At 54.2% G+C, this 9,863-nt stretch overlaps 1 pseudogene across 1 annotated transcript; it reads left to right on the top strand.

The window, feature by feature from the left end:
- The first annotated feature begins 465 nt into the window (after nucleotides 1–465).
- Nucleotides 466–2,299, top strand: LOC309629002 (olfactory receptor 7A10-like; annotated as a pseudogene). Its single transcript has one exon. The product of its transcript is annotated as an olfactory receptor 7A10-like (transcript).
- Nucleotides 2,300–9,863: the final 7,564 nt, after the last annotated feature.

Genomic DNA, 9,863 nt, shown 5'->3' with positions numbered 1-9,863 from the left:
TTTGGGTTTTTGTTGTTGTTTGTTTCAATCTGTCAGTTTTTCTTCCCACCCTGATTTATGCCTTTACCCTCAGTAGTTACCATAAGGGTGTAAGTTACTCTGTGTTTACGTCTGTGTTTGATTTTTACCTTCAGCTCTTTAAATCTTGGACACTTTTCTGGTTCACCGTGCAAGGTGAATTCTCTGCCCATGGAATACATGAGGGATCCTCAGAAGCTGGTAGACTTCAGGGAGACCCCACCCCTCCTGCCCACAAGGCAGGCGTGCATGCTGGTGCCGTGGTGATGGGACCAGAGCCTGCTCGTGCCCCCCTGGTCTGCGTGACCCCAGGAGAGACCCTCCCTCTCGGTAGGTAAATCCACCCACCCGTAAGCGGAGATTGTATTAGAAATGCTGTTGTGGAGCTTAGCCTTAAGTTTATGTAGATATATAACTGTTTCATTACGTACAATCTCAAATTAATTCCATTCCTCCAAGGGCGAGACCCTGGACCCCGGCTGTGGGTCGTTGAAGAGAGGATGTCTTACCCAGACACAGAGCAAAGTTATTAGCTATGAAGAATGCATCACACAGATTTATTTTCTCACACTCTTTGCAGTGTTGGACATCTTTCGCCTGACAGTGATGGCCTGTGGGCACTTTGTGGCCATCTGTCACCCCCGCACTACACAGTCATCACGAACCCCTGGTACTGTGGACCGCTGGTACTGACGTCCTGGGTCATGAGTGTCCTGAATTCCTTGTGACAAAGCCTAACAACAGGACGACTGTCCTTCTGCACAAACTTTGAAATCCCCCACTTTTTCTGTGAACTCAATCAGATGATCCAACTTGGCTGTTCTGACACCTTTCTTAATGACATAGTGATGTATTTTGCAGCCGTCCTGCTGGGTGGTGGCCCTTTTTTTTGGGTATTTTTTTGTTCATATTCCAAAATAATTTCCACCATATGTGGAATTTCATCAGCTCAGGGGAAGTATAAAGCATTTTCCACCTGTGCAAAAAAAACCCAAAACAAAACAAAAGACAGGATGTTCTGAGCTGCAGGTGCCTGGGGACCCTGAGGACCTCATGGCAGGAAAACGATTGGCAAAGAAAGTGCCCCAGGGAGGGGAAGCCTAGAAGGAAGATTGGAGCCCTCCAGAGACTGTCCATTAAACAGACAAACATTCTTCAGACGCCAACTTGGCTCCGCAGCCTCGATGGTAACAGACAAAAGCCTAGTAACCAAACGGGCGGGCGTCCAGGAACTTTAATGCAGCCGCAGCTCATCGACCGGGGTGGACGCGGGAGGTCCTAGGAGTTATTGGGTCGTAAGACTTTGCTCAGTTTATCATCTTAAGACGATGAGCTGGACTCTCACACGGAGCCGGCTGGGGCGAGTCCATGCACCGCCGGATGACGAATAGGCGAGTCCTTCCAAACCGCAGACCTGCTTCGGGCCGAGACAGAAGAAATGGCATGAGGTCCTGGGCAACTGTCGTGCTGTCTGCAGAAGGAGAATGGGAAACAATGGCCGGGCCGTGACCAGGATGGGGACAGCACTGCTGGGTGGCCACCGCGAGGCCAGCATCTCCCAGCACAGCTTGCCCAGCTGGCCGCGCTCCTGTCCCTGGTCTGCCTGGCCTCGGCCGAGCTCTCCTTTCTTCACTTGCCTGTAGTGCCTCCCGGGGACCCACCTTGTTGGGGGTGATTAACCAACTCGAGGTTTGCCGCCTACACCTCTCCCTGGACTCCTGCAGGCGCACCTGTGTTGGTCAGGGCTCCTCAGGAACAACAGGCTGTGTATACAGAGAAAGAGGTATTACAAGGATTGGCCCACGTGACCGGGGAGGCTGACAAGTCCCAAGACCTGTGGGGTGAGTCGGCGGGCTGGGACTCAAGAGAGTGGATGCTTTAGTTCCCGTTAAGGGTGGAGAAGGGTCAATATCCTGTTTCAAAGGACGTCCAGCAGGAGAATTCTTTCTAACTTTGGGGAGGTCAGTCTGATGGGACGAGGCCCACCCACATCGAGGAGGACAATCTCAGTCCACAGATTTAAATGTTAATCTCATCCAGAAACACCCAGAATAACGTTGGACCAAAGACCTGGGCACCCCATGACCCAGTCAAGTTGACACATAAAATTAACCATCACAGCACCCAACTGCCATCGAGACCTCTGCATCTTAGATGCTAACAGGCACCTCCAAGCCAACAAGTCCAAGATGAGCGTCTGCCCCCCTCCCCAAGCCCGCCGGAGGGAGCCGCTGTCCCACTGGCCCCTCACTCATGCGGGAGCCTGGGACCCACCCTCCACGCCTCCTTCTTGCTCGCCCAGCGTCCAAGCTGTCAACACATGCTGGTTCTACCCCCGAAACGCACCCAGAATCGGGCCTCTCCTTGGCGTCCCGCTGCCCCGCCCCCTCGCCTCGTGGCACAGATGGTGAGCCCTGCTAGAGCGCACTGCAGCTAACCCCCCCGAGCGCCGCCTCCCAGGCCCCTGCACCCGATGGCCCCACGGGAAGCGGGCAGCAGGGGGATGCCCACTCCGGGCCTGGCCCACCCCTCCCCATCGGACAGTGGAGGCACCCAGGGGAGTCCTGGCCCTGCACAGCCCAGCAGCCTGGGATCCCGAATGGCTGCGTGGAGCGCGCGCCGTCCCAGCCCGAGCGTGTCTACTGCAGCCGGGACTACCTGAGCGGGCAGGTCCTCAGTCGTCCCCACACCCCCCATCCCCCCACCCTCCGCATCAGCGTCACAGCCTGACCTTGACGCTGGCCTCCTCGGGTTCGTGGGGATCACCTGCCTCAGGCCGGCCCCCCAGGCTCCCGGCCCCCCTTTGTGCCCGCAGGCTCCCTCCTGCCTTCTACTTTTGCTCAAATGCCACCTCCTCCCTGAAGCGCCCGGTCACACGTTAACCCAGAAGCCCTCCCCCAGCTCCGTGCGTTGCTTCCCCACTTCAAGCATCTGTGCGGCACCCTCACCAGTGACAGCCGGTGTGCGGGCTCTGTGATTGTGTCTGTCTCTCCTTGAGGAAAGGACCGAACCTCCAGCCCCCCATCCCCCGCCACGAGCTCAGGAATGTATTACTGGGTGAGAAAGCAAGGTGAAGAGCTGTGTGTACAAACTGCTACTACTTCGCAAAGGACAAGGAAATCATTCCAAGTTGCCGTTTGCACATGCATTTGACTCTGGGAGGATAAGAAAGTAACAGCAACGCAGGAGGGTCGGTGTGCGGGAGGAGGTGTGGGAGTGGGAGGGACACTTGTCACTTGATACTTTCCACGTTTGAACCACCAGCCTATTCAGAAAATCAAATTTATTTTTTAAATTAAAAATAGGATGAATCGACATTCCAAAGGTCTGGAGTAGACATTTCCTAGAAATGCCCCGGCACCCCCGATTCCCCGGGGAATTTCAGCACAGCAAATCGTGACCAGGACCACCCTGGAGGCCCAAGGAGGTGCCAGGCAGGGAGCCAGGGGTGAATGGGGCGGGGGAGGAACAGCTCCTGGGCAGGATGGTGATGCATCCCCGCCTGGTGGTTTGGGAGGGCAGAGGGGAGGGTCTTCCTGGCCTGGGGGGAAGCTGTTAGCAAGAAGCCATCTAAACCAAAAGCCATCAGAGGGACTTCCCTGGCGGTCCAGTGGTTAAGACTCCGCCTTCCAATGAAGGGGGTGTGGGTTCGATCCCTGGTCGGGGAGCTAAGATCCCACATGCCTTGGGGACAAAAAAGTCAAAGCATAAAACAGAAGCAATATTGTAGCAAATTCAATAAAGACTTTAAAAATGGTCTACATCAAAAAAAAAAAATCTTTTTAAAAAAACAGCAAAAGCCATCAGAGCGTGAAATCTTCAGAATCTTCAGAGCACAGAGCCTCCACTGGCACAGAGTCCGAAAGGCAGGGAGTGGGGCCAGGCCGGGCTCACGTGGTCCAGGAGAGGTTGGGCTCCGTGTGGAGCATGCCAGGCCAGGCCTCCCCTGCTTTAGGTCAGAGAAGGACATCCCAGCAGGATCCACGTGGACACAGAGGGAGCCAAGGACACCCACAGACTCAGCTCTTGCAAACTCCTGGGTTTGAGGAGATCTCTCCATAATAAAGAATGGGGAGATATGACAATTCAAACAAGGGAATTCACTTCCAGCCATGATGGAGGAATAGGGACCAAATTTGCCCTCTTGCTTGGAACAACTGAAAAACCCAGGAGAGACAAAATACATGAAACAATGGTTCTCAAGGTTGGGGTCAGACAAGGGTCAGACAAGGAAGGACAGCCATCCCCGAGAAACGGGAGACCCTGCGATGCCCCGGACTGCGGTGGGGGGAGGGGAGAGGCCCAAGGACAGGTTGACCTGAGCTGTCTCTGCAAACCTTTGTGATCAAAACATACGGCATCCTCAGAAACAGAGCCCTTGAGAGCTATGCTGATGGGGAGCCCAGGGTGGGGGCCCTGGAGTGTTTGAGCTCAGGGTGGACCTCAGGGAGGGTCTGGGCCAAGGGGAGGGGCTGGAAGCCCCTTTCATCCTCCCCCGCCCCCCCCCCCACCTCGTGTGCTTGCAGGGGTCCTCCCCTCCCAGGAGCAGACCACCGCTCCAGGTGAGCCCAGGGGATGCGACCAGCAGAGTCTGCATGCGGTGCTGGCGGCCTTGGGTGGGGCACAGGAATGGGTGGTTGTGAGGGCGGGGAGGAGGGCCAGCTCTGAAGGGAGGGGTTGCCAAGGAGGCTGGCCGGAGCAGTGGTGCAGGAAGGGAAGGGCCACGCTGCCCCCTTCCTCATCCACCCTGTCAGTGGGTCATGGCCAAGGCGAGACCTGTGAGCCCAAGTCTGCCATCAGGCTGGGCAGGAAAGCGCACCTGTCAGGACTGCCCCAGAGTGTTCTTCTCATCCCTGTGGGCGCCCTGAGCCCCCTGGAGATGCAGGGAGGCACAGCGTGGGGACAGCCCAGGGTGGCAGTGCTGTGGCTCCGGAAAAGGAGGTGGCTGCAGAGCTGAGACAACATTGAAGAAGAATCCCAGGGACAGGGGGCAGTGCGAGGGCGACTTCCGGGCACAAGCTGCAAGGGCAGGAGCAGCTGCTGCCCCGCTGCACAGGCGTGTCCGGCCTCCTATGCTACAGGCCCAGTGCCTTCACCTCACGGCGGTGGCAGTGCCCAGCCTGCCTTAGCCAGATGCTGTCAACCGAAGGCTCTGCTGGTTTTACTGAACTAGAGCTGCTGGGACAAGAACAGTCACATTAAACTCTCCTTTCTGCCGAGTGCCCTGAGCTGGGGTGGCACACCCAGCACGGGAAGCCCGCCCTGCAAACAGTAAGGCTGGTGCCACGCTCCCACGCACTGAGATGTCTGCTACGGAAACCCCTCTCCAACCCAGACTTGAGTCACCCGCTTCCAACTCTGGGCTCCTTGAATCTCAAATGAGCCATGAGAAAAACAAAACAAAAACCCATTTCTTTATTGTAGACATGAAGACAAAACCCCAAAGCTGACCTGTGGGGCAGAGACGGCTCCGTTTGTCGACGTTTATCTCTCTTCCTGCACCTTTCGGCTTCCTCTATTCGTGGAAGGCCAGGACTAAGCTGCAGCAGAATGAAAGGAAACGCAGGACTGCAGGCGTTCTCGGCAGAGCGGGGCCAGCAGCTGCTCCAGAAATCCTGAAAGAAAAATGGTTTCCCATGAAACATCTGCTTGTCAGAGATGCAAATGAGAGACAGTTTTAGGAAATATCAGTGCACCGAGCACTAGTTTGCAGACAGCTTCTTCCCCCTCCTCCACCCAAGGTCATCTGGGTGACCTTTTTTTTTTTTTTTTTTTTGGGTGACCTTTTAAAATTCTTTTTGAGAATAGCGACTTGGTTGTTTTTTATAGGAGGGATGCATGCACATTGTAAAGAGTCAAACAATTCCAAAAGTTACGAGAGAGAGCAATAACAAACGAAAAATTCACTGCCAACCCCATGGCCAGAAATGCCCCTCGTTCTCGTCGGGGGAAGCAGGTCCCGTGCAGACCACCGACATCCTGGCCGCTGGGTTACACAGGTGGACAGGCAGAGGGAAAGAGCGCAAGGACCTTCTCTGGTTTTAACAGAAGAAAGAGAAATCGAGCGAAATCGAAGACTGCTAAACTTCACATAAATGAATCTTTGTCACAAGAGATCATCTCTGAAAGATCCTCCAAAGAGAACCAGAAAAGCCCCAAATAAAAAGACTCCAGGTTGGGACCAGCTTTCCCTACCACACAGCACCCCTGTCAGGTGTGTGAGTAGAAAGCCAGACCCAGGATAGAGGAGAAATCGGAAAAAGGCCCATGTACATCAGCAAGTTAGTATATGGCAAAGGAGACCTCTCATATCCCTGGGTCAAAGTGGATTTTAATGAACGGTGGGGAGCGTGGGATAGCCTTTGGGAGAGAGTAAAGTAAGTCCACCCCCGGGGCGGGGCGCTGGTGGTGGAAGAAACAGGTGAGGGAGGTTAAAAGGTAAAGGAAAAAAAATGAAGAAAGAAAGAAACACAGCCAAGCTTCCCAGAAGAAAGAAAAGTCTTTCTCGGAAAACTTCTTTGGAAGTCACACGGTCCAATTTTCCTCCATGTAAGAGAAGACAAGGACCAGTGTGTAACAAGAGATATTTAGAGATAACCTAAGGGTCACTTGTCACACTCCAATATAAATATATTTATATTGACACGGTGGCCTGTGTCATCCATGTGCGGGGAGTGGGTAGATATTGCATTCATCTCTGTTGCCAGTGAAGTGACTTATATGGTGTCCCTCATATGGTGGCCCTCGATGAATGTTCCCCAAAATGAATTTCACAGCCCTAGATTCCTGTCACTGAAGAGGGAAATGCACTAGAAATTTTAAAAGGACCCCTTTACACGATGCCCAGACCCCACCATCAAGCGGGTGAATCTCAAAGGGCTCTCAGTGTCTGACGTGTCGCACAGCACCCAGCTCAGGGGCTCCGTGCTCGGGGCTCCATGCCATGGGGAACTTAAGCTGGGCGCCATGCTTGGGGCGTCCCACCACGAGGACCCTGTTTGCGGTTTTAATGTTTTGTCGCTGCCGTCTTGAATTTTAATAATTGTATTGTTGAATTTGTGTTTTGAAATTGAAGCATGTGCAGGGCTGGAGCCTGGGTTCACCTGCGGGCACCCCTCCCACCACCTGCCTGCCCCCACCCAGTGCCACTGCCACCTCTGCTCTGTTGGGGACCTGGGCACTGGCGTGGGAAGGGGTGCAGATGGGCACATGTGCCCAGAGTACCGAGCTGTCGGGTGAGGCCCCTGGTGCCTGTGATGGTCTGTGTTTGTCCTGCAACTCTTCCCACGCCTGAGGGGGCATGACATTCAGTAGCAAATAATGAACACCGTGACCAGGAGAGAGACAGAGAGAGACAGAGACAGAGAGACAGACAGAGAGATGGGGAGGAGAGGGAGAGTGACAGGCACAGACAAAGAGACACAGACACAGACTTTGAAAGAAAAGAAAGCTTTCCCCCTGCTTCTTGAACAAGGGCCCCATATTTCCATTTTTCACTGGGCCCTGCAAATTACATAGTCGGCCCAGCTATCAAGCATCCCACAGATATGAGCTGTCCTGCCAGGGTTTCCTCCTCTTGTGGTTTCCTGGGACCTGAGACCCCCGTGTCTCTCAGTAGCTCAGTTGTGGGCCCAGCGAGCGCTGCCAGCGTCCCTGCATCTCAGCTCTGTCCAGTGCAACAAGGCAAGAAAAAGAAATAGAATAAATGTGTCTACTTCTAGGCAACATGACTTAGATGTAGATGTAGAAAATCCTAAAGAACCTACTAAAAAGATTGGAATTAGTGAACACAGCAAGGCCAAAGGATACAAAGTAGCATAGTAAATCAGTTGCATTTCTATATGCTAGCAAGAGAGAACAGGAACATTAGATTTTCTATGCCTTTTACAGCAGCAACAAAAAACCGTAAAGAGCTTAGAAATGAATTTAACAAATAGGTGTGTGAGACTTTTACCCTGAAAACTCCAAAACAGTGCCCAGAGAGAGCAGCTAAATGAACAGGGTACTGACCATGACCACAGATGGAAGACTCAGCACGAAGGTCCACGCTCCCCGGAATGACCGAGCCACACCGTCCTCACCAAACCCCAGCAGGCTTCTTCGTAGCAACTGATGAGCTAGTGAACCCCGCCAGCGCAACTGGAGACGCCGAGGACTCGAGTGGCCCCAGCAGTCCTGACGGGGTCTGGGGGTGGATGCAGCTCCACCTGGGGCAAAGCTACAGGAATCACGGCAGCTGGTGGCGGTGACAACACTCAGATCAGCGGAATAGGACAGAGTCCAGAAACAGACCCGCTCAGGGTCAGAGAGGAAAGGACGGCTTGACTTGAAAGGGACTTTCCAGGGCACAGTTGCTCTAATGTGACAGGGGCTCTGTTGAAGGTCATCCTGCTGTGAGGCTGACCCTTGACCGTGTGAACCGTGTCTCCGTGCAGGGCGTTGGTGCTGGTGCCTGGGCAGGACCCCTGCCAGGCATCGCTGGGAGGGAGAGAGGGGCTCGTTTTTTCTGGTAAACCCACTACAGGCTCTTTTTCGGGCGGGGGTGGGGGTGGGGAAAGTGGAGTGATTGCTGTTTTAATGAATGTGTTACTTTCTAGAAATGTCTGATAATGAAGCTGAAATCCTCCTGACAATTAACCGGTTGTGATGGAGGCTGACGGTGAGTGGGAGTGAGCCGGGCTGGTCACGTTCTCTTCGCACCAGCACGACGGGGGCTGAGGGTTTCCTGAAATAGCCGGTTCATAGCAAGAGCACATCATTGGGGCAGCGCAACGAGAGGGCAGACTGCCCTCTCACTGCCCCCTCTCCCCCTCCTCTTCCTCCCTTCCCCTCCCGGGGGAGGTGGGGGGCAGGCCTGGGACCTGAGGCCTGGAATCCCTGTGAAGGGGCTTCTCTGCAGTCCTCAGTTACAGAATGGTGGGCACGGCTAATGCCCTCATCCAAATCCACCTACTGGGGTCCATGTTAAAAACCGAAGCATTAAAAACTGAGCTAAATAAAGTAAAGGCAGGGTGCACACAGCCGGCTCCCGCTCAGGGGATTGGGAGGGGGCCGCCAAGCCCATCCAGACTGAGGGCACTTATTTAACAGCAACTGTGATCTGTAAGACAGTCAAGGAAAAGAAATGTGTTTTTCCACTTTGGGAAATAGTCAAAGCTTTTCTATTCCACCAAAAATAGAAGTGGAATTCTAGAAAGCAAAAATAGGTGGGCTCATCCATGTATGCAATTCTAACGAGTCTGCACAGCCGACGGTGCTCTCATCTTTCTGGAATGTGTGCCTGTGTTTCCACCAGGCCGTGGACCAGCCGGCGGAGTCTGGGACCTGCGCTGGGGTTGTACCAGCTCGGCCACCCTGGACGCTCTCCAGGCCCTGGTTTCTTCGCCTCCCGGCCCCCCTGCTCTGCAGGCCTGGCCCGGGACCACGCGGGGCTGCAGGGGCCCTGCACTGCTCACAGGCCAGCGTTACCGGCTGGTCACGCCATCACAAGTCCCCGTGGTGGCTGGCGTTGGACAGGCAGTGACATTTTCCCATTAGGACTCTAGGTGGTTAAAAATGCTGAGAGCCACGTCCGCCTGGTGGTGGTGGAGGGTCTCTGCACACCCCCCCCCGAAGGCAGAAACAATGACTTACATCTAAATGTACGCTTTACCTAATGTTTATTATGTTTAGCTTACATTCTGTTTCTACATACTCTGTTATGATATCGCCTACTTACCTTGATGATGGTTTAGGACAACCCCACTGAGGACAGTGAGGGCCAGAGAGGCCAGCAGCCCGCCAGAGGGGTGACCAGTCCACCGGCAGGAGTGACCCGTCCTCCAGCGGCCAGGCTGCCTTCTCCC

The sequence above is a fragment of the Balaenoptera borealis genome, assembly GCF_965194805.1.
Source record: "Balaenoptera borealis genome assembly, chromosome: 5".
NCBI classification, from domain to species: domain Eukaryota; kingdom Metazoa; phylum Chordata; class Mammalia; order Artiodactyla; family Balaenopteridae; genus Balaenoptera; species Balaenoptera borealis.
Note: the sequence above shows the minus strand (reverse complement) of the source record. Positions and strands in the feature narration are given on the sequence as shown.